Genomic DNA, 24,263 nt, shown 5'->3' with positions numbered 1-24,263 from the left:
CTTGAAGCAGCCCTTCTCCAAGCACAAGCCACGGAGGCTCTGTAAGCTTCCTTCTCAGCTGGACATGCCGGCACCCTGTTCACGCTCGCATCACCGTTGCCAACTTCCAGCAGCTGCTAGCATGCAAACAGGCTCGAGAAGTCGAAGCCAGTGCTGTGCTGCACCTTCGCCTTCGCCCACGTAAGCCACGTCAGTGCACTCTGTACTTGTCTCCTGTGCTGCATCTAGCGTGATCTTCTCTGCAGCTCGGAGCCTCAAGGGAAGAGCAGCTGTTCCCACGGAAGGTTGGTGCTGCTCTAAGCAGCAGCACAAAGAGCTGTCTTTGGAGTTCCTTCTTCTGCTGCTAGCGTGACTTTTCCAGGCAAGCGAGTGGCAGCCCCGCTTTCCCTGCAGCCTGTAGGATGCGCACACAAGCCGTGTGCACGGCAGCTTGGTTCTTCGCTTTTCGTAGCGAGTGGCGCTTTCATTGCCCCGGAGGCGAACAGCCGTCTGCTTCTCGCGCAGAAGGCTCTGCCGGCGGAGGGGCGCACCAGAGCACTGCTTCTGCCGAAACACGCCTGGCCCATACACAGTCCCCTCTCCGGGCTACGTGGCAGCACACTCTGCCTCTCCTGTGCTCCTCCGCATCGGAACAGAAAGGTCCTCGGCTACGTCTCGCACGGAGAACCGTGCCAGAAGCACACGCTTGCCGGCGCTGGCCCCTGCAACTCGGAGAAACTTGTCTTTGCACCACATTGCCGGGCAGTCCCCTTTGACAGCCTGCACAACGCCCTCAGATGGCGGTGCTCTTTGCACGGTTCTTGGCAGCTCCAAGTACCCCCGCGCACATGACAGGCTCGTAAAGACCAAAGAGGCGACTAGTCGTCTCGCCCAGAAACAGGGAGCGGCACAAAAGCATGCTCTTCACGAGCCATTCTCGTCGGCCAGCCGGTTGTGCTCTGTCGAAAGGCTTGGACACCTAAACACTCAAGCGCTTGCTTTCCTGGCACATTTCTCGAAGCGAGAGCTAGACGGGCACTTTGGACCCTATCGAAACAGAAGGAGAATGATTCTACTACCTGCAGCTGAGGCAAATCCGTGCACAGCACGCTGTGCATGCCAGCACTTGTGCACGCTGATGGGCAGCGAAGCTGAATGCCCTCGCTGGGCTTCAGTTCTCTGCAGGCGGCAGCAGGCGAAGATTGAAGCCGCGGAGCACGGGACTTCTGGGTGCTCGCCAGCGAATTGCCGAAGTCCAGCCAAATGCTCCTTCGCAAGCCCATTTCGCCGAGAAGACTCTTCTTGCTGCTTCAGGAAGTAAGGCGCAGCCCTTCGACTTCATCCCACAAGCTGGCTCGGAAGCAGTTCCTTACAGCTTCAGTGTTGCAGAGTGCATGCAGCTTGAGCTCAGCCAGAAGGAGGCGTCTACAAAGGAGGCGTTCTTGAAGCAGCCCTTCTCCAAGCACAAGCCACGGAGGCTCTGTAAGCTTCCTTCTCAGCTGGACATGCCGGCACCCTGTTCACGCTCGCATCACCGTTGCCAACTTCCAGCAGCTGCTAGCATGCAAACAGGCTCGAGAAGTCGAAGCCAGTGCTGTGCTGCACCTTCGCCTTCGCCCACGTAAGCCACCTCAGTGCACTCTGTACTTATCTCCTGTGCTGCATCTAGCGTGATCTTCTCTGCAGCTCGGAGCCTCAAGGGAAGAGCAGCTGTTCCCACGGAAGGTTGGTGCTGCTCTAAGCAGCAGCACAAGGAGCTGTCTTTGGAGTTCCTTCTTCTGCTGCTAGCGTGACTTTTCCAGGCAAGCGAGTGGCAGCCCCGCTTTCCCTGCAGCCTGTAGGATGCGCACACAAGCCGTGTGCACGGCAGCTTGGTTCTTCGCTTTTCGTAGCGAGTGGCGCTTTCATTGCCCCGGAGGCGAACAGCCGTCTGCTTCTCGCGCAGAAGGCTCTGCCGGCGGAGGGGCGCACCAGAGCACTGCTTCTGCCGAAACACGCCTGGCCCATACACAGTCCCCTCTCCGGGCTACGTGGCAGCACACTCTGCCTCTCCTGTGCTCCTCCGCATCGGAACAGAAAGGTCCTCGGCTACGTCTCGCACGGAGAACCGTGCCAGAAGCACACGCTTGCCGGCGCTGGCCCCTGCAACTCGGAGAAACTTGTCTTTGCACCACATTGCCGGGCAGTCCCCTTTGACAGCCTGCACAACGCCCTCAGATGGCGGTGCTCTTTGCACGGTTCTTGGCAGCTCCAAGTACCCCCGCGCACATGACAGGCTCGTAAAGACCAAAGAGGCGACTAGTCGTCTCGCCCAGAAACAGGGAGCGGCACAAAAGCATGCTCTTCACGAGCCATTCTCGTCGGCCAGCCGGTTGTGCTCTGTCGAAAGGCTTGGACACCTAAACACTCAAGCGCTTGCTTTCCTGGCACATTTCTCGAAGCGAGAGCTAGACGGGCACTTTGGACCCTATCGAAACAGAAGGAGAATGATTCTACTACCTGCAGCTGAGGCAAATCCGTGCACAGCACGCTGTGCATGCCAGCACTTGTGCACGCTGATGGGCAGCGAAGCTGAATGCCCTCGCTGGGCTTCAGTTCTCTGCAGGCGGCAGCAGGCGAAGATTGAAGCCGCGGAGCACGGGACTTCTGGGTGCTCGCCAGCGAATTGCCGAAGTCCAGCCAAATGCTCCTTCGCAAGCCCATTTCGCCGAGAAGACTCTTCTTGCTGCTTCAGGAAGTAAGGCGCAGCCCTTCGACTTCATCCCACAAGCTGGCTCGGAAGCAGTTCCTTACAGCTTCAGTGTTGCAGAGTGCATGCAGCTTGAGCTCAGCCAGAAGGAGGCGTCTACAAAGGAGGCGTTCTTGAAGCAGCCCTTCTCCAAGCACAAGCCACGGAGGCTCTGTAAGCTTCCTTCTCAGCTGGACATGCCGGCACCCTGTTCACGCTCGCATCACCGTTGCCAACTTCCAGCAGCTGCTAGCATGCAAACAGGCTCGAGAAGTCGAAGCCAGTGCTGTGCTGCACCTTCGCCTTCGCCCACGTAAGCCACGTCAGTGCACTCTGTACTTGTCTCCTGTGCTGCATCTAGCGTGATCTTCTCTGCAGCTCGGAGCCTCAAGGGAAGAGCAGCTGTTCCCACGGAAGGTTGGTGCTGCTCTAAGCAGCAGCACAAGGAGCTGTCTTTGGAGTTCCTTCTTCTGCTGCTAGCGTGACTTTTCCAGGCAAGCGAGTGGCAGCCCCGCTTTCCCTGCAGCCTGTAGGATGCGCACACAAGCCGTGTGCACGGCAGCTTGGTTCTTCGCTTTTCGTAGCGAGTGGCGCTTTCATTGCCCCGGAGGCGAACAGCCGTCTGCTTCTCGCGCAGAAGGCTCTGCCGGCGGAGGGGCGCACCAGAGCACTGCTTCTGCCGAAACACGCCTGGCCCATACACAGTCCCCTCTCCGGGCTACGTGGCAGCACACTCTGCCTCTCCTGTGCTCCTCCGCATCGGAACAGAAAGGTCCTCGGCTACGTCTCGCACGGAGAACCGTGCCAGAAGCACACGCTTGCCGGCGCTGGCCCCTGCAACTCGGAGAAACTTGTCTTTGCACCACATTGCCGGGCAGTCCCCTTTGACAGCCTGCACAACGCCCTCAGATGGCGGTGCTCTTTGCACGGTTCTTGGCAGCTCCAAGTACCCCCGCGCACATGACAGGCTCGTAAAGACCAAAGAGGCGACTAGTCGTCTCGCCCAGAAACAGGGAGCGGCACAAAAGCATGCTCTTCACGAGCCATTCTCGTCGGCCAGCCGGTTGTGCTCTGTCGAAAGGCTTGGACACCTAAACACTCAAGCGCTTGCTTTCCTGGCACATTTCTCGAAGCGAGAGCTAGACGGGCACTTTGGACCCTATCGAAACAGAAGGAGAATGATTCTACTACCTGCAGCTGAGGCAAATCCGTGCACAGCACGCTGTGCATGCCAGCACTTGTGCACGCTGATGGGCAGCGAAGCTGAATGCCCTCGCTGGGCTTCAGTTCTCTGCAGGCGGCAGCAGGCGAAGATTGAAGCCGCGGAGCACGGGACTTCTGGGTGCTCGCCAGCGAATTGCCGAAGTCCAGCCAAATGCTCCTTCGCAAGCCCATTTCGCCGAGAAGACTCTTCTTGCTGCTTCAGGAAGTAAGGCGCAGCCCTTCGACTTCATCCCACAAGCTGGCTCGGAAGCAGTTCCTTACAGCTTCAGTGTTGCAGAGTGCATGCAGCTTGAGCTCAGCCAGAAGGAGGCGTCTACAAAGGAGGCGTTCTTGAAGCAGCCCTTCTCCAAGCACAAGCCACGGAGGCTCTGTAAGCTTCCTTCTCAGCTGGACATGCTGGCACCCTGTTCACGCTCGCATCACCGTTGCCAACTTCCAGCAGCTGCTAGCATGCAAACAGGCTCGAGAAGTCGAAGCCAGTGCTGTGCTGCACTTTCGCCTTCGCCCACGTAAGCCACGTCAGTGCACTCTGTACTTGTCTCCTGTGCTGCATCTAGCGTGATCTTCTCTGCAGCTCGGAGCCTCAAGGGAAGAGCAGCTGTTCCCACGGAAGGTTGGTGCTGCTCTAAGCAGCAGCACAAGGAGCTGTCTTTGGAGTTCCTTCTTCTGCTGCTAGCGTGACTTTTCCAGGCAAGCGAGTGGCAGCCCCGCTTTCCCTGCAGCCTGTAGGATGCGCACACAAGCCGTGTGCACGGCAGCTTGGTTCTTCGCTTTTCGTAGCGAGTGGCGCTTTCATTGCCCCGGAGGCGAACAGCCGTCTGCTTCTCGCGCAGAAGGCTCTGCCGGCGGAGGGGCGCACCAGAGCACTGCTTCTGCCGAAACACGCCTGGCCCATACACAGTCCCCTCTCCGGGCTACGTGGCAGCACACTCTGCCTCTCCTGTGCTCCGCATCGGAACAGAAAGGTCCTCGGCTACGTCTCGCACGGAGAACCGTGCCAGAAGCACACGCTTGCCGGCGCTGGCCCCTGCAACTCGGAGAAACTTGTCTTTGCACCACATTGCCGGGCAGTCCCCTTTGACAGCCTGCACAACGCCCTCAGATGGCGGTGCTCTTTGCACGGTTCTTGGCAGCTCCAAGTACCCCCGCGCACATGACAGGCTCGTAAAGACCAAAGAGGCGACTAGTCGTCTCGCCCAGAAACAGGGAGCGGCACAAAAGCATGCTCTTCACGAGCCATTCTCGTCGGCCAGCCGGTTGTGCTCTGTCGAAAGGCTTGGACACCTAAACACTCAAGCGCTTGCTTTCCTGGCACATTTCTCGAAGCGAGAGCTAGACGGGCACTTTGGACCCTATCGAAACAGAAGGAGAATGATTCTACTACCTGCAGCTGAGGCAAATCCGTGCACAGCACGCTGTGCATGCCAGCACTTGTGCACGCTGATGGGCAGCGAAGCTGAATGCCCTCGCTGGGCTTCAGTTCTCTGCAGGCGGCAGCAGGCGAAGATTGAAGCCGCGGAGCACGGGACTTCTGGGTGCTCGCCAGCGAATTGCCGAAGTCCAGCCAAATGCTCCTTCGCAAGCCCATTTCGCCGAGAAGACTCTTCTTGCTGCTTCAGGAAGTAAGGCGCAGCCCTTCGACTTCATCCCACAAGCTGGCTCGGAAGCAGTTCCTTACAGCTTCAGTGTTGCAGAGTGCATGCAGCTTGAGCTCAGCCAGAAGGAGGCGTCTACAAAGGAGGCGTTCTTGAAGCAGCCCTTCTCCAAGCACAAGCCACGGAGGCTCTGTAAGCTTCCTTCTCAGCTGGACATGCCGGCACCCTGTTCACGCTCGCATCACCGTTGCCAACTTCCAGCAGCTGCTAGCATGCAAACAGGCTCGAGAAGTCGAAGCCAGTGCTGTGCTGCACCTTCGCCTTCGCCCACGTAAGCCACGTCAGTGCACTCTGTACTTGTCTCCTGTGCTGCATCTAGCGTGATCTTCTCTGCAGCTCGGAGCCTCAAGGGAAGAGCAGCTGTTCCCACGGAAGGTTGGTGCTGCTCTAAGCAGCAGCACAAGGAGCTGTCTTTGGAGTTCCTTCTTCTGCTGCTAGCGTGACTTTTCCAGGCAAGCGAGTGGCAGCCCCGCTTTCCCTGCAGCCTGTAGGATGCGCACACAAGCCGTGTGCACGGCAGCTTGGTTCTTCGCTTTTCGTAGCGAGTGGCGCTTTCATTGCCCCGGAGGCGAACAGCCGTCTGCTTCTCGCGCAGAAGGCTCTGCCGGCGGAGGGGCGCACCAGAGCACTGCTTCTGCCGAAACACGCCTGGCCCATACACAGTCCCCTCTCCGGGCTACGTGGCAGCACACTCTGCCTCTCCTGTGCTCCTCCGCATCGGAACAGAAAGGTCCTCGGCTACGTCTCGCACGGAGAACCGTGCCAGAAGCACACGCTTGCCGGCGCTGGCCCCTGCAACTCGGAGAAACTTGTCTTTGCACCACATTGCCGGGCAGTCCCCTTTGACAGCCTGCACAACGCCCTCAGATGGCGGTGCTCTTTGCACGGTTCTTGGCAGCTCCAAGTACCCCCGCGCACATGACAGGCTCGTAAAGACCAAAGAGGCGACTAGTCGTCTCGCCCAGAAACAGGGAGCGGCACAAAAGCATGCTCTTCACGAGCCATTCTCGTCGGCCAGCCGGTTGTGCTCTGTCGAAAGGCTTGGACACCTAAACACTCAAGCGCTTGCTTTCCTGGCACATTTCTCGAAGCGAGAGCTAGACGGGCACTTTGGACCCTATCGAAACAGAAGGAGAATGATTCTACTACCTGCAGCTGAGGCAAATCCGTGCACAGCACGCTGTGCATGCCAGCACTTGTGCACGCTGATGGGCAGCGAAGCTGAATGCCCTCGCTGGGCTTCAGTTCTCTGCAGGCGGCAGCAGGCGAAGATTGAAGCCGCGGAGCACGGGACTTCTGGGTGCTCGCCAGCGAATTGCCGAAGTCCAGCCAAATGCTCCTTCGCAAGCCCATTTCGCCGAGAAGACTCTTCTTGCTGCTTCAGGAAGTAAGGCGCAGCCCTTCGACTTCATCCCACAAGCTGGCTCGGAAGCAGTTCCTTACAGCTTCAGTGTTGCAGAGTGCATGCAGCTTGAGCTCAGCCAGAAGGAGGCGTCTACAAAGGAGGCGTTCTTGAAGCAGCCCTTCTCCAAGCACAAGCCACGGAGGCTCTGTAAGCTTCCTTCTCAGCTGGACATGCCGGCACCCTGTTCACGCTCGCATCACCGTTGCCAACTTCCAGCAGCTGCTAGCATGCAAACAGGCTCGAGAAGTCGAAGCCAGTGCTGTGCTGCACCTTCGCCTTCGCCCACGTAAGCCACCTCAGTGCACTCTGTACTTGTCTCCTGTGCTGCATCTAGCGTGATCTTCTCTGCAGCTCGGAGCCTCAAGGGAAGAGCAGCTGTTCCCACGGAAGGTTGGTGCTGCTCTAAGCAGCAGCACAAAGAGCTGTCTTTGGAGTTCCTTCTTCTGCTGCTAGCGTGACTTTTCCAGGCAAGCGAGTGGCAGCCCCGCTTTCCCTGCAGCCTGTAGGATGCGCACACAAGCCGTGTGCACGGCAGCTTGGTTCTTCGCTTTTCGTAGCGAGTGGCGCTTTCATTGCCCCGGAGGCGAACAGCCGTCTGCTTCTCGCGCAGAAGGCTCTGCCGGCGGAGGGGCGCACCAGAGCACTGCTTCTGCCGAAACACGCCTGGCCCATACACAGTCCCCTCTCCGGGCTACGTGGCAGCACACTCTGCCTCTCCTGTGCTCCTCCGCATCGGAACAGAAAGGTCCTCGGCTACGTCTCGCACGGAGAACCGTGCCAGAAGCACACGCTTGCCGGCGCTGGCCCCTGCAACTCGGAGAAACTTGTCTTTGCACCACATTGCCGGGCAGTCCCCTTTGACAGCCTGCACAACGCCCTCAGATGGCGGTGCTCTTTGCACGGTTCTTGGCAGCTCCAAGTACCCCCGCGCACATGACAGGCTCGTAAAGACCAAAGAGGCGACTAGTCGTCTCGCCCAGAAACAGGGAGCGGCACAAAAGCATGCTCTTCACGAGCCATTCTCGTCGGCCAGCCGGTTGTGCTCTGTCGAAAGGCTTGGACACCTAAACACTCAAGCGCTTGCTTTCCTGGCACATTTCTCGAAGCGAGAGCTAGACGGGCACTTTGGACCCTATCGAAACAGAAGGAGAATGATTCTACTACCTGCAGCTGAGGCAAATCCGTGCACAGCACGCTGTGCATGCCAGCACTTGTGCACGCTGATGGGCAGCGAAGCTGAATGCCCTCGCTGGGCTTCAGTTCTCTGCAGGCGGCAGCAGGCGAAGATTGAAGCCGCGGAGCACGGGACTTCTGGGTGCTCGCCAGCGAATTGCCGAAGTCCAGCCAAATGCTCCTTCGCAAGCCCATTTCGCCGAGAAGACTCTTCTTGCTGCTTCAGGAAGTAAGGCGCAGCCCTTCGACTTCATCCCACAAGCTGGCTCGGAAGCAGTTCCTTACCGCTTCAGTGTTGCAGAGTGCATGCAGCTTGAGCTCAGCCAGAAGGAGGCGTCTACAAAGGAGGCGTTCTTGAAGCAGCCCTTCTCCAAGCACAAGCCACGGAGGCTCTGTAAGCTTCCTTCTCAGCTGGACATGCCGGCACCCTGTTCACGCTCGCATCACCGTTGCCAACTTCCAGCAGCTGCTAGCATGCAAACAGGCTCGAGAAGTCGAAGCCAGTGCTGTGCTGCACCTTCGCCTTCGCCCACGTAAGCCACGTCAGTGCACTCTGTACTTGTCTCCTGTGCTGCATCTAGCGTGATCTTCTCTGCAGCTCGGAGCCTCAAGGGAAGAGCAGCTGTTCCCACGGAAGGTTGGTGCTGCTCTAAGCAGCAGCACAAGGAGCTGTCTTTGGAGTTCCTTCTTCTGCTGCTAGCGTGACTTTTCCAGGCAAGCGAGTGGCAGCCCCGCTTTCCCTGCAGCCTGTAGGATGCGCACACAAGCCGTGTGCACGGCAGCTTGGTTCTTCGCTTTTCGTAGCGAGTGGCGCTTTCATTGCCCCGGAGGCGAACAGCCGTCTGCTTCTCGCGCAGAAGGCTCTGCCGGCGGAGGGGCGCACCAGAGCACTGCTTCTGCCGAAACACGCCTGGCCCATACACAGTCCCCTCTCCGGGCTACGTGGCAGCACACTCTGCCTCTCCTGTGCTCCTCCGCATCGGAACAGAAAGGTCCTCGGCTACGTCTCGCACGGAGAACCGTGCCAGAAGCACACGCTTGCCGGCGCTGGCCCCTGCAACTCGGAGAAACTTGTCTTTGCACCACATTGCCGGGCAGTCCCCTTTGACAGCCTGCACAACGCCCTCAGATGGCGGTGCTCTTTGCACGGTTCTTGGCAGCTCCAAGTACCCCCGCGCACATGACAGGCTCGTAAAGACCAAAGAGGCGACTAGTCGTCTCGCCCAGAAACAGGGAGCGGCACAAAAGCATGCTCTTCACGAGCCATTCTCGTCGGCCAGCCGGTTGTGCTCTGTCGAAAGGCTTGGACACCTAAACACTCAAGCGCTTGCTTTCCTGGCACATTTCTCGAAGCGAGAGCTAGACGGGCACTTTGGACCCTATCGAAACAGAAGGAGAATGATTCTACTACCTGCAGCTGAGGCAAATCCGTGCACAGCACGCTGTGCATGCCAGCACTTGTGCACGCTGATGGGCAGCGAAGCTGAATGCCCTCGCTGGGCTTCAGTTCTCTGCAGGCGGCAGCAGGCGAAGATTGAAGCCGCGGAGCACGGGACTTCTGGGTGCTCGCCAGCGAATTGCCGAAGTCCAGCCAAATGCTCCTTCGCAAGCCCATTTCGCCGAGAAGACTCTTCTTGCTGCTTCAGGAAGTAAGGCGCAGCCCTTCGACTTCATCCCACAAGCTGGCTCGGAAGCAGTTCCTTACAGCTTCAGTGTTGCAGAGTGCATGCAGCTTGAGCTCAGCCAGAAGGAGGCGTCTACAAAGGAGGCGTTCTTGAAGCAGCCCTTCTCCAAGCACAAGCCACGGAGGCTCTGTAAGCTTCCTTCTCAGCTGGACATGCCGGCACCCTGTTCACGCTCGCATCACCGTTGCCAACTTCCAGCAGCTGCTAGCATGCAAACAGGCTCGAGAAGTCGAAGCCAGTGCTGTGCTGCACCTTCGCCTTCGCCCACGTAAGCCACGTCAGTGCACTCTGTACTTGTCTCCTGTGCTGCATCTAGCGTGATCTTCTCTGCAGCTCGGAGCCTCAAGGGAAGAGCAGCTGTTCCCACGGAAGGTTGGTGCTGCTCTAAGCAGCAGCACAAGGAGCTGTCTTTGGAGTTCCTTCTTCTGCTGCTAGCGTGACTTTTCCAGGCAAGCGAGTGGCAGCCCCGCTTTCCCTGCAGCCTGTAGGATGCGCACACAAGCCGTGTGCACGGCAGCTTGGTTCTTCGCTTTTCGTAGCGAGTGGCGCTTTCATTGCCCCGGAGGCGAACAGCCGTCTGCTTCTCGCGCAGAAGGCTCTGCCGGCGGAGGGGCGCACCAGAGCACTGCTTCTGCCGAAACACGCCTGGCCCATACACAGTCCCCTCTCCGGGCTACGTGGCAGCACACTCTGCCTCTCCTGTGCTCCTCCGCATCGGAACAGAAAGGTCCTCGGCTACGTCTCGCACGGAGAACCGTGCCAGAAGCACACGCTTGCCGGCGCTGGCCCCTGCAACTCGGAGAAACTTGTCTTTGCACCACATTGCCGGGCAGTCCCCTTTGACAGCCTGCACAACGCCCTCAGATGGCGGTGCTCTTTGCACGGTTCTTGGCAGCTCCAAGTACCCCCGCGCACATGACAGGCTCGTAAAGACCAAAGAGGCGACTAGTCGTCTCGCCCAGAAACAGGGAGCGGCACAAAAGCATGCTCTTCACGAGCCATTCTCGTCGGCCAGCCGGTTGTGCTCTGTCGAAAGGCTTGGACACCTAAACACTCAAGCGCTTGCTTTCCTGGCACATTTCTCGAAGCGAGAGCTAGACGGGCACTTTGGACCCTATCGAAACAGAAGGAGAATGATTCTACTACCTGCAGCTGAGGCAAATCCGTGCACAGCACGCTGTGCATGCCAGCACTTGTGCACGCTGATGGGCAGCGAAGCTGAATGCCCTCGCTGGGCTTCAGTTCTCTGCAGGCGGCAGCAGGCGAAGATTGAAGCCGCGGAGCACGGGACTTCTGGGTGCTCGCCAGCGAATTGCCGAAGTCCAGCCAAATGCTCCTTCGCAAGCCCATTTCGCCGAGAAGACTCTTCTTGCTGCTTCAGGAAGTAAGGCGCAGCCCTTCGACTTCATGCCACAAGCTGGCTCGGAAGCAGTTCCTTACAGCTTCAGTGTTGCAGAGTGCATGCAGCTTGAGCTCAGCCAGAAGGAGGCGTCTACAAAGGAGGCGTTCTTGAAGCAGCCCTTCTCCAAGCACAAGCCACGGAGGCTCTGTAAGCTTCCTTCTCAGCTGGACATGCCGGCACCCTGTTCACGCTCGCATCACCGTTGCCAACTTCCAGCAGCTGCTAGCATGCAAACAGGCTCGAGAAGTCGAAGCCAGTGCTGTGCTGCACCTTCGCCTTCGCCCACGTAAGCCACGTCAGTGCACTCTGTACTTGTCTCCTGTGCTGCATCTAGCGTGATCTTCTCTGCAGCTCGGAGCCTCAAGGGAAGAGCAGCTGTTCCCACGGAAGGTTGGTGCTGCTCTAAGCAGCAGCACAAGGAGCTGTCTTTGGAGTTCCTTCTTCTGCTGCTAGCGTGACTTTTCCAGGCAAGCGAGTGGCAGCCCCGCTTTCCCTGCAGCCTGTAGGATGCGCACACAAGCCGTGTGCACGGCAGCTTGGTTCTTCGCTTTTCGTAGCGAGTGGCGCTTTCATTGCCCCGGAGGCGAACAGCCGTCTGCTTCTCGCGCAGAAGGCTCTGCCGGCGGAGGGGCGCACCAGAGCACTGCTTCTGCCGAAACACGCCTGGCCCATACACAGTCCCCTCTCCGGGCTACGTGGCAGCACACTCTGCCTCTCCTGTGCTCCTCCGCATCGGAACAGAAAGGTCCTCGGCTACGTCTCGCACGGAGAACCGTGCCAGAAGCACACGCTTGCCGGCGCTGGCCCCTGCAACTCGGAGAAACTTGTCTTTGCACCACATTGCCGGGCAGTCCCCTTTGACAGCCTGCACAACGCCCTCAGATGGCGGTGCTCTTTGCACGGTTCTTGGCAGCTCCAAGTACCCCCGCGCACATGACAGGCTCGTAAAGACCAAAGAGGCGACTAGTCGTCTCGCCCAGAAACAGGGAGCGGCACAAAAGCATGCTCTTCACGAGCCATTCTCGTCGGCCAGCCGGTTGTGCTCTGTCGAAAGGCTTGGACACCTAAACACTCAAGCGCTTGCTTTCCTGGCACATTTCTCGAAGCGAGAGCTAGACGGGCACTTTGGACCCTATCGAAACAGAAGGAGAATGATTCTACTACCTGCAGCTGAGGCAAATCCGTGCACAGCACGCTGTGCATGCCAGCACTTGTGCACGCTGATGGGCAGCGAAGCTGAATGCCCTCGCTGGGCTTCAGTTCTCTGCAGGCGGCAGCAGGCGAAGATTGAAGCCGCGGAGCACGGGACTTCTGGGTGCTCGCCAGCGAATTGCCGAAGTCCAGCCAAATGCTCCTTCGCAAGCCCATTTCGCCGAGAAGACTCTTCTTGCTGCTTCAGGAAGTAAGGCGCAGCCCTTCGACTTCATCCCACAAGCTGGCTCGGAAGCAGTTCCTTACAGCTTCAGTGTTGCAGAGTGCATGCAGCTTGAGCTCAGCCAGAAGGAGGCGTCTACAAAGGAGGCGTTCTTGAAGCAGCCCTTCTCCAAGCACAAGCCACGGAGGCTCTGTAAGCTTCCTTCTCAGCTGGACATGCCGGCACCCTGTTCACGCTCGCATCACCGTTGCCAACTTCCAGCAGCTGCTAGCATGCAAACAGGCTCGAGAAGTCGAAGCCAGTGCTGTGCTGCACGTTCGCCTTCGCCCACGTAAGCCACGTCAGTGCACTCTGTACTTGTCTCCTGTGCTGCATCTAGCGTGATCTTCTCTGCAGCTCGGAGCCTCAAGGGAAGAGCAGCTGTTCCCACGGAAGGTTGGTGCTGCTCTAAGCAGCAGCACAAGGAGCTGTCTTTGGAGTTCCTTCTTCTGCTGCTAGCGTGACTTTTCCAGGCAAGCGAGTGGCAGCCCCGCTTTCCCTGCAGCCTGTAGGATGCGCACACAAGCCGTGTGCACGGCAGCTTGGTTCTTCGCTTTTCGTAGCGAGTGGCGCTTTCATTGCCCCGGAGGCGAACAGCCGTCTGCTTCTCGCGCAGAAGGCTCTGCCGGCGGAGGGGCGCACCAGAGCACTGCTTCTGCCGAAACACGCCTGGCCCATACACAGTCCCCTCTCCGGGCTACGTGGCAGCACACTCTGCCTCTCCTGTGCTCCTCCGCATCGGAACAGAAAGGTCCTCGGCTACGTCTCGCACGGAGAACCGTGCCAGAAGCACACGCTTGCCGGCGCTGGCCCCTGCAACTCGGAGAAACTTGTCTTTGCACCACATTGCCGGGCAGTCCCCTTTGACAGCCTGCACAACGCCCTCAGATGGCGGTGCTCTTTGCACGGTTCTTGGCAGCTCCAAGTACCCCCGCGCACATGACAGGCTCGTAAAGACCAAAGAGGCGACTAGTCGTCTCGCCCAGAAACAGGGAGCGGCACAAAAGCATGCTCTTCACGAGCCATTCTCGTCGGCCAGCCGGTTGTGCTCTGTCGAAAGGCTTGGACACCTAAACACTCAAGCGCTTGCTTTCCTGGCACATTTCTCGAAGCGAGAGCTAGACGGGCACTTTGGACCCTATCGAAACAGAAGGAGAATGATTCTACTACCTGCAGCTGAGGCAAATCCGTGCACAGCACGCTGTGCATGCCAGCACTTGTGCACGCTGATGGGCAGCGAAGCTGAATGCCCTCGCTGGGCTTCAGTTCTCTGCAGGCGGCAGCAGGCGAAGATTGAAGCCGCGGAGCACGGGACTTCTGGGTGCTCGCCAGCGAATTGCCGAAGTCCAGCCAAATGCTCCTTCGCAAGCCCATTTCGCCGAGAAGACTCTTGCTGCTTCAGGAAGTAAGGCGCAGCCCTTCGACTTCATCCCACAAGCTGGCTCGGAAGCAGTTCCTTACAGCTTCAGTGTTGCAGAGTGCATGCAGCTTGAGCTCAGCCAGAAGGAGGCGTCTACAAAGGAGGCGTTCTTGAAGCAGCCCTTCTCCAAGCACAAGCCACGGAGGCTCTGTAAGCTTCCTTCTCAGCTGGACATGCCGGCACCCTGTTCACGCTCGCATCACCGTTGCCAACTTCCAGCAGCTGCTAGCATGCAAACAGGCTCGAGAAGTCGAAGCCAGTGCTGTGCTGCACCTTCGCCTTCGCCCACGTAAGCCACCTCAGTGCACTCTGTACTTGTCTCCTGTGCTGCATCTAGCGTGATCTTCTCTGCAGCTCGGAGCCTCAAGGGAAGAGCAGCTGTTCCCACGGAAGGTTGGTGCTGCTCTAAGCAGCAGCACAAGGAGCTGTCTTTGGAGTTCCTTCTTCTGCTGCTAGCGTGACTTTTCCAGGCAAGCGAGTGGCAGCCCCGCTTTCCCTGCAGCCTGTAGGATGCGCACACAAGCCGTGTGCACGGCAGCTTGGTTCTTCGCTTTTCGTAGCGAGTGGCGCTTTCATTGCCCCGGAGGCGAACAGCCGTCTGCTTCTCGCGCAGAAGGCTCTGCCGGCGGAGGGGCGCACCAGAGCACTGCTTCTGCCGAAACACGCCTGGCCCATACACAGTCCCCTCTCCGGGCTACGTGGCAGCACACTCTGCCTCTCCTGTGCTCCTCCGCATCGGAACAGAAAGGTCCTCGGCTACGTCTCGCACGGAGAACCGTGCCAGAAGCACACGCTTGCCGGCGCTGGCCCCTGCAACTCGGAGAAACTTGTCTTTGCACCACATTGCCGGGCAGTCCCCTTTGACAGCCTGCACAACGCCCTCAGATGGCGGTGCTCTTTGCACGGTTCTTGGCAGCTCCAAGTACCCCCGCGCACATGACAGGCTCGTAAAGACCAAAGAGGCGACTAGTCGTCTCGCCCAGAAACAGGGAGCGGCACAAAAGCATGCTCTTCACGAGCCATTCTCGTCGGCCAGCCGGTTGTGCTCTGTCGAAAGGCTTGGACACCTAAACACTCAAGCGCTTGCTTTCCTGGCACATTTCTCGAAGCGAGAGCTAGACGGGCACTTTGGACCCTATCGAAACAGAAGGAGAATGATTCTACTACCTGCAGCTGAGGCAAATCCGTGCACAGCACGCTGTGCATGCCAGCACTTGTGCACGCTGATGGGCAGCGAAGCTGAATGCCCTCGCTGGGCTTCAGTTCTCTGCAGGCGGCAGCAGGCGAAGATTGAAGCCGCGGAGCACGGGACTTCTGGGTGCTCGCCAGCGAATTGCCGAAGTCCAGCCAAATGCTCCTTCGCAAGCCCATTTCGCCGAGAAGACTCTTCTTGCTGCTTCAGGAAGTAAGGCGCAGCCCTTCGACTTCATCCCACAAGCTGGCTCGGAAGCAGTTCCTTACAGCTTCAGTGTTGCAGAGTGCATGCAGCTTGAGCTCAGCCAGAAGGAGGCGTCTACAAAGGAGGCGTTCTTGAAGCAGCCCTTCTCCAAGCACAAGCCACGGAGGCTCTGTAAGCTTCCTTCTCAGCTGGACATGCCGGCACCCTGTTCACGCTCGCATCACCGTTGCCAACTTCCAGCAGCTGCTAGCATGCAAACAGGCTCGAGAAGTCGAAGCCAGTGCTGTGCTGCACGTTCGCCTTCGCCCACGTAAGCCACGTCAGTGCACTCTGTACTTGTCTCCTGTGCTGCATCTAGCGTGATCTTCTCTGCAGCTCGGAGCCTCAAGGGAAGAGCAGCTGTTCCCACGGAAGGTTGGTGCTGCTCTAAGCAGCAGCACAAGGAGCTGTCTTTGGAGTTCCTTCTTCTGCTGCTAGCGTGACTTTTCCAGGCAAGCGAGTGGCAGCCCCGCTTTCCCTGCAGCCTGTAGGATGCGCACACAAGCCGTGTGCACGGCAGCTTGGTTCTTCGCTTTTCGTAGCGAGTGGCGCTTTCATTGCCCCGGAGGCGAACAGCCGTCTGCTTCTCGCGCAGAAGGCTCTGCCGGCGGAGGGGCGCACCAGAGCACTGCTTCTGCCGAAACACGCCTGGCCCATACACAGTCCCCTCTCCGGGCTACGTGGCAGCACACTCTGCCTCTCCTGTGCTCCGCATCGGAACAGAAAGGTCCTCGGCTACGTCTCGCACGGAGAACCGTGCCAGAAGCACACGCTTGCCGGCGCTGGCCCCTGCAACTCGGAGAAACTTGTCTTTGCACCACATTGCCGGGCAGTCCCCTTTGACAGCCTGCACAACGCCCTCAGATGGCGGTGCTCTTTGCACGGTTCTTGGCAGCTCCAAGTACCCCCGCGCACATGACAGGCTCGTAAAGACCAAAGAGGCGACTAGTCGTCTCGCCCAGAAACAGGGAGCGGCACAAAAGCATGCTCTTCACGAGCCATTCTCGTCGGCCAGCCGGTTGTGCTCTGTCGAAAGGCTTGGACACCTAAACACTCAAGCGCTTGCTTTCCTGGCACATTTCTCGAAGCGAGAGCTAGACGGGCACTTTGGACCCTATCGAAACAGAAGGAGAATGATTCTACTACCTGCAGCTGAGGCAAATCCGTGCACAGCACGCTGTGCATGCCAGCACTTGTGCACGCTGATGGGCAGCGAAGCTGAATGCCCTCGCTGGGCTTCAGTTCTCTGCAGGCGGCAGCAGGCGAAGATTGAAGCCGCGGAGCACGGGACTTCTGGGTGCTCGCCAGCGAATTGCCGAAGTCCAGCCAAATGCTCCTTCGCAAGCCCATTTCGCCGAGAAGACTCTTCTTGCTGCTTCAGGAAGTAAGGCGCAGCCCTTCGACTTCATCCCACAAGCTGGCTCGGAAGCAGTTCCTTACAGCTTCAGTGTTGCAGAGTGCATGCAGCTTGAGCTCAGCCAGAAGGAGGCGTCTACAAAGGAGGCGTTCTTGAAGCAGCCCTTCTCCAAGCACAAGCCACGGAGGCTCTGTAAGCTTCCTTCTCAGCTGGACATGCTGGCACCCTGTTCACGCTCGCATCACCGTTGCCAACTTCCAGCAGCTGCTAGCATGCAAACAGGCTCGAGAAGTCGAAGCCAGTGCTGTGCTGCACTTTCGCCTTCGCCCACGTAAGCCACGTCAGTGCACTCTGTACTTGTCTCCTGTGCTGCATCTAGCGTGATCTTCTCTGCAGCTCGGAGCCTCAAGGGAAGAGCAGCTGTTCCCACGGAAGGTTGGTGCTGCTCTAAGCAGCAGCACAAGGAGCTGTCTTTGGAGTTCCTTCTTCTGCTGCTAGCGTGACTTTTCCAGGCAAGCGAGTGGCAGCCCCGCTTTCCCTGCAGCCTGTAGGATGCGCACACAAGCCGTGTGCACGGCAGCTTGGTTCTTCGCTTTTCGTAGCGAGTGGCGCTTTCATTGCCCCGGAGGCGAACAGCCGTCTGCTTCTCGCGCAGAAGGCTCTGCCGGCGGAGGGGCGCACCAGAGCACTGCTTCTGCCGAAACACGCCTGGCCCATACACAGTCCCCTCTCCGGGCTACGTGGCAGCACACTCTGCCTCTCCTGTGCTCCGCATCGGAACAGAAAGGTCCTCGGCTACGTCTCGCACGGAGAACCGTGCCAGAAGCACACGCTTGCCGGCGCTGGCCCCTGCAACTCGGAGAAACTTGTCTTTGCACCACATTGCCGGGCAGTCCCCTTTGACAGCCTGCACAACGCCCTCAGATGGCGGTGCTCTTTGCACGGTTCTTGGCAGCTCCAAGTACCCCCGCGCACATGACAGGCTCGTAAAGACCAAAGAGGCGACTAGTCGTCTCGCCCAGAAACAGGGAGCGGCACAAAAGCATGCTCTTCACGAGCCATTCTCGTCGGCCAGCCGGTTGTGCTCTGTCGAAAGGCTTGGACACCTAAACACTCAAGCGCTTGCTTTCCTGGCACATTTCTCGAAGCGAGAGCTAGACGGGCACTTTGGACCCTATCGAAACAGAAGGAGAATGATTCTACTACCTGCAGCTGAGGCAAATCCGTGCACAGCACGCTGTGCATGCCAGCACTTGTGCACGCTGATGGGCAGCGAAGCTGAATGCCCTCGCTGGGCTTCAGTTCTCTGCAGGCGGCAGCAGGCGAAGATTGAAGCCGCGGAGCACGGGACTTCTGGGTGCTCGCCAGCGAATTGCCGAAGTCCAGCCAAATGCTCCTTCGCAAGCCCATTTCGCCGAGAAGACTCTTCTTGCTGCTTCAGGAAGTAAGGCGCAGCCCTTCGACTTCATCCCACAAGCTGGCTCGGAAGCAGTTCCTTACAGCTTCAGTGTTGCAGAGTGCATGCAGCTTGAGCTCAGCCAGAAGGAGGCGTCTACAAAGGAGGCGTTCTTGAAGCAGCCCTTCTCCAAGCACAAGCCACGGAGGCTCTGTAAGCTTCCTTCTCAGCTGGACATGCCGGCACCCTGTTCACGCTCGCATCACCGTTGCCAACTTCCAGCAGCTGCTAGCATGCAAACAGGCTCGAGAAGTCGAAGCCAGTGCTGTGCTGCACCTTCGCCTTCGCCCACGTAAGCCACGTCAGTGCACTCTGTACTTGTCTCCTGTGCTGCATCTAGCGTGATCTTCTCTGCAGCTCGGAGCCTCAAGGGAAGAGCAGCTGTTCCCACGGAAGGTTGGTGCTGCTCTAAGCAGCAGCACAAGGAGCTGTCTTTGGAGTTCCTTCTTCTGCTGCTAGCGTGACTTTTCCAGGCAAGCGAGTGGCAGCCCCGCTTTCCCTGCAGCCTGTAGGATGCGCACACAAGCCGTGTGCACGGCAGCTTGGTTCTTCGCTTTTCGTAGCGAGTGGCGCTTTCATTGCCCCGGAGGCGAACAGCCGTCTGCTTCTCGCGCAGAAGGCTCTGCCGGCGGAGGGGCGCACCAGAGCACTGCTTCTGCCGAAACACGCCTGGCCCATACACAGTCCCCTCTCCGGGCTACGTGGCAGCACACTCTGCCTCTCCTGTGCTCCTCCGCATCGGAACAGAAAGGTCCTCGGCTACGTCTCGCACGGAGAACCGTGCCAGAAGCACACGCTTGCCGGCGCTGGCCCCTGCAACTCGGAGAAACTTGTCTTTGCACCACATTGCCGGGCAGTCCCCTTTGACAGCCTGCACAACGCCCTCAGATGGCGGTGCTCTTTGCACGGTTCTTGGCAGCTCCAAGTACCCCCGCGCACATGACAGGCTCGTAAAGACCAAAGAGGCGACTAGTCGTCTCGCCCAGAAACAGGGAGCGGCACAAAAGCATGCTCTTCACGAGCCATTCTCGTCGGCCAGCCGGTTGTGCTCTGTCGAAAGGCTTGGACACCTAAACACTCAAGCGCTTGCTTTCCTGGCACATTTCTCGAAGCGAGAGCTAGACGGGCACTTTGGACCCTATCGAAACAGAAGGAGAATGATTCTACTACCTGCAGCTGAGGCAAATCCGTGCACAGCACGCTGTGCATGCCAGCACTTGTGCACGCTGATGGGCAGCGAAGCTGAATGCCCTCGCTGGGCTTCAGTTCTCTGCAGGCGGCAGCAGGCGAAGATTGAAGCCGCGGAGCACGGGACTTCTGGGTGCTCGCCAGCGAATTGCCGAAGTCCAGCCAAATGCTCCTTCGCAAGCCCATTTCGCCGAGAAGACTCTTCTTGCTGCTTCAGGAAGTAAGGCGCAGCCCTTCGACTTCATCCCACAAGCTGGCTCGGAAGCAGTTCCTTACAGCTTCAGTGTTGCAGAGTGCATGCAGCTTGAGCTCAGCCAGAAGGAGGCGTCTACAAAGGAGGCGTTCTTGAAGCAGCCCTTCTCCAAGCACAAGCCACGGAGGCTCTGTAAGCTTCCTTCTCAGCTGGACATGCCGGCACCCTGTTCACGCTCGCATCACCGTTGCCAACTTCCAGCAGCTGCTAGCATGCAAACAGGCTCGAGAAGTCGAAGCCAGTGCTGTGCTGCACCTTCGCCTTCGCCCACGTAAGCCACCTCAGTGCACTCTGTACTTGTCTCCTGTGCTGCATCTAGCGTGATCTTCTCTGCAGCTCGGAGCCTCAAGGGAAGAGCAGCTGTTCCCACGGAAGGTTGGTGCTGCTCTAAGCAGCAGCACAAAGAGCTGTCTTTGGAGTTCCTTCTTCTGCTGCTAGCGTGACTTTTCCAGGCAAGCGAGTGGCAGCCCCGCTTTCCCTGCAGCCTGTAGGATGCGCACACAAGCCGTGTGCACGGCAGCTTGGTTCTTCGCTTTTCGTAGCGAGTGGCGCTTTCATTGCCCCGGAGGCGAACAGCCGTCTGCTTCTCGCGCAGAAGGCTCTGCCGGCGGAGGGGCGCACCAGAGCACTGCTTCTGCCGAAACACGCCTGGCCCATACACAGTCCCCTCTCCGGGCTACGTGGCAGCACACTCTGCCTCTCCTGTGCTCCTCCGCATCGGAACAGAAAGGTCCTCGGCTACGTCTCGCACGGAGAACCGTGCCAGAAGCACACGCTTGCCGGCGCTGGCCCCTGCAACTCGGAGAAACTTGTCTTTGCACCACATTGCCGGGCAGTCCCCTTTGACAGCCTGCACAACGCCCTCAGATGGCGGTGCTCTTTGCACGGTTCTTGGCAGCTCCAAGTACCCCCGCGCACATGACAGGCTCGTAAAGACCAAAGAGGCGACTAGTCGTCTCGCCCAGAAACAGGGAGCGGCACAAAAGCATGCTCTTCACGAGCCATTCTCGTCGGCCAGCCGGTTGTGCTCTGTCGAAAGGCTTGGACACCTAAACACTCAAGCGCTTGCTTTCCTGGCACATTTCTCGAAGCGAGAGCTAGACGGGCACTTTGGACCCTATCGAAACAGAAGGAGAATGATTCTACTACCTGCAGCTGAGGCAAATCCGTGCACAGCACGCTGTGCATGCCAGCACTTGTGCACGCTGATGGGCAGCGAAGCTGAATGCCCTCGCTGGGCTTCAGTTCTCTGCAGGCGGCAGCAGGCGAAGATTGAAGCCGCGGAGCACGGGACTTCTGGGTGCTCGCCAGCGAATTGCCGAAGTCCAGCCAAATGCTCCTTCGCAAGCCCATTTCGCCGAGAAGACTCTTCTTGCTGCTTCAGGAAGTAAGGCGCAGCCCTTCGACTTCATCCCACAAGCTGGCTCGGAAGCAGTTCCTTACCGCTTCAGTGTTGCAGAGTGCATGCAGCTTGAGCTCAGCCAGAAGGAGGCGTCTACAAAGGAGGCGTTCTTGAAGCAGCCCTTCTCCAAGCACAAGCCACGGAGGCTCTGTAAGCTTCCTTCTCAGCTGGACATGCCGGCACCCTGTTCACGCTCGCATCACCGTTGCCAACTTCCAGCAGCTGCTAGCATGCAAACAGGCTCGAGAAGTCGAAGCCAGTGCTGTGCTGCACCTTCGCCTTCGCCCACGTAAGCCACGTCAGTGCACTCTGTACTTGTCTCCTGTGCTGCATCTAGCGTGATCTTCTCTGCAGCTCGGAGCCTCAAGGGAAGAGCAGCTGTTCCCACGGAAGGTTGGTGCTGCTCTAAGCAGCAGCACAAGGAGCTGTCTTTGGAGTTCCTTCTTCTGCTGCTAGCGTGACTTTTCCAGGCAAGCGAGTGGCAGCCCCGCTTTCCCTGCAGCCTGTAGGATGCGCACACAAGCCGTGTGCACGGCAGCTTGGTTCTTCGCTTTTCGTAGCGAGTGGCGCTTTCATTGCCCCGGAGGCGAACAGCCGTCTGCTTCTCGCGCAGAAGGCTCTGCCGGCGGAGGGGCGCACCAGAGCACTGCTTCTGCCGAAACACGCCTGGCCCATACACAGTCCCCTCTCCGGGCTACGTGGCAGCACACTCTGCCTCTCCTGTGCTCCTCCGCATCGGAACAGAAAGGTCCTCGGCTACGTCTCGCACGGAGAACCGTGCCAGAAGCACACGCTTGCCGGCGCTGGCCCCTGCAACTCGGAGAAACTTGTCTTTGCACCACATTGCCGGGCAGTCCCCTTTGACAGCCTGCACAACGCCCTCAGATGGCGGTGCTCTTTGCACGGTTCTTGGCAGCTCCAAGTACCCCCGCGCACATGACAGGCTCGTAAAGACCAAAGAGGCGACTAGTCGTCTCGCCCAGAAACAGGGAGCGGCACAAAAGCATGCTCTTCACGAGCCATTCTCGTCGGCCAGCCGGTTGTGCTCTGTCGAAAGGCTTGGACACCTAAACACTCAAGCGCTTGCTTTCCTGGCACATTTCTCGAAGCGAGAGCTAGACGGGCACTTTGGACCCTATCGAAACAGAAGGAGAATGATTCTACTACCTGCAGCTGAGGCAAATCCGTGCACAGCACGCTGTGCATGCCAGCACTTGTGCACGCTGATGGGCAGCGAAGCTGAATGCCCTCGCTGGGCTTCAGTTCTCTGCAGGCGGCAGCAGGCGAAGATTGAAGCCGCGGAGCACGGGACTTCTGGGTGCTCGCCAGCGAATTGCCGAAGTCCAGCCAAATGCTCCTTCGCAAGCCCATTTCGCCGAGAAGACTCTTCTTGCTGCTTCAGGAAGTAAGGCGCAGCCCTTCGACTTCATCCCACAAGCTGGCTCGGAAGCAGTTCCTTACAGCTTCAGTGTTGCAGAGTGCATGCAGCTTGAGCTCAGCCAGAAGGAGGCGTCTACAAAGGAGGCGTTCTTGAAGCAGCCCTTCTCCAAGCACAAGCCACGGAGGCTCTGTAAGCTTCCTTCTCAGCTGGACATGCCGGCACCCTGTTCACGCTCGCATCACCGTTGCCAACTTCCAGCAGCTGCTAGCATGCAAACAGGCTCGAGAAGTCGAAGCCAGTGCTGTGCTGCACCTTCGCCTTCGCCCACGTAAGCCACGTCAGTGCACTCTGTACTTGTCTCCTGTGCTGCATCTAGCGTGATCTTCTCTGCAGCTCGGAGCCTCAAGGGAAGAGCAGCTGTTCCCACGGAAGGTTGGTGCTGCTCTAAGCAGCAGCACAAGGAGCTGTCTTTGGAGTTCCTTCTTCTGCTGCTAGCGTGACTTTTCCAGGCAAGCGAGTGGCAGCCCCGCTTTCCCTGCAGCCTGTAGGATGCGCACACAAGCCGTGTGCACGGCAGCTTGGTTCTTCGCTTTTCGTAGCGAGTGGCGCTTTCATTGCCCCGGAGGCGAACAGCCGTCTGCTTCTCGCGCAGAAGGCTCTGCCGGCGGAGGGGCGCACCAGAGCACTGCTTCTGCCGAAACACGCCTGGCCCATACACAGTCCCCTCTCCGGGCTACGTGGCAGCACACTCTGCCTCTCCTGTGCTCCTCCGCATCGGAACAGAAAGGTCCTCGGCTACGTCTCGCACGGAGAACCGTGCCAGAAGCACACGCTTGCCGGCGCTGGCCCCTGCAACTCGGAGAAACTTGTCTTTGCACCACATTGCCGGGCAGTCCCCTTTGACAGCCTGCACAACGCCCTCAGATGGCGGTGCTCTTTGCACGGTTCTTGGCAGCTCCAAGTACCCCCGCGCACATGACAGGCTCGTAAAGACCAAAGAGGCGACTAGTCGTCTCGCCCAGAAACAGGGAGCGGCACAAAAGCATGCTCTTCACGAGCCATTCTCGTCGGCCAGCCGGTTGTGCTCTGTCGAAAGGCTTGGACACCTAAACACTCAAGCGCTTGCTTTCCTGGCACATTTCTCGAAGCGAGAGCTAGACGGGCACTTTGGACCCTATCGAAACAGAAGGAGAATGATTCTACTACCTGCAGCTGAGGCAAATCCGTGCACAGCACGCTGTGCATGCCAGCACTTGTGCACGCTGATGGGCAGCGAAGCTGAATGCCCTCGCTGGGCTTCAGTTCTCTGCAGGCGGCAGCAGGCGAAGATTGAAGCCGCGGAGCACGGGACTTCTGGGTGCTCGCCAGCGAATTGCCGAAGTCCAGCCAAATGCTCCTTCGCAAGCCCATTTCGCCGAGAAGACTCTTCTTGCTGCTTCAGGAAGTAAGGCGCAGCCCTTCGACTTCATGCCACAAGCTGGCTCGGAAGCAGTTCCTTACAGCTTCAGTGTTGCAGAGTGCATGCAGCTTGAGCTCAGCCAGAAGGAGGCGTCTACAAAGGAGGCGTTCTTGAAGCAGCCCTTCTCCAAGCACAAGCCACGGAGGCTCTGTAAGCTTCCTTCTCAGCTGGACATGCCGGCACCCTGTTCACGCTCGCATCACCGTTGCCAACTTCCAGCAGCTGCTAGCATGCAAACAGGCTC

Source organism: Corvus hawaiiensis, chromosome 8 (assembly GCF_020740725.1).
Source record: "Corvus hawaiiensis isolate bCorHaw1 chromosome 8, bCorHaw1.pri.cur, whole genome shotgun sequence".
In the NCBI taxonomy this organism is placed as follows: Eukaryota; Metazoa; Chordata; class Aves; order Passeriformes; family Corvidae; genus Corvus; species Corvus hawaiiensis.
This window is presented reverse-complemented; position numbering follows the sequence as displayed.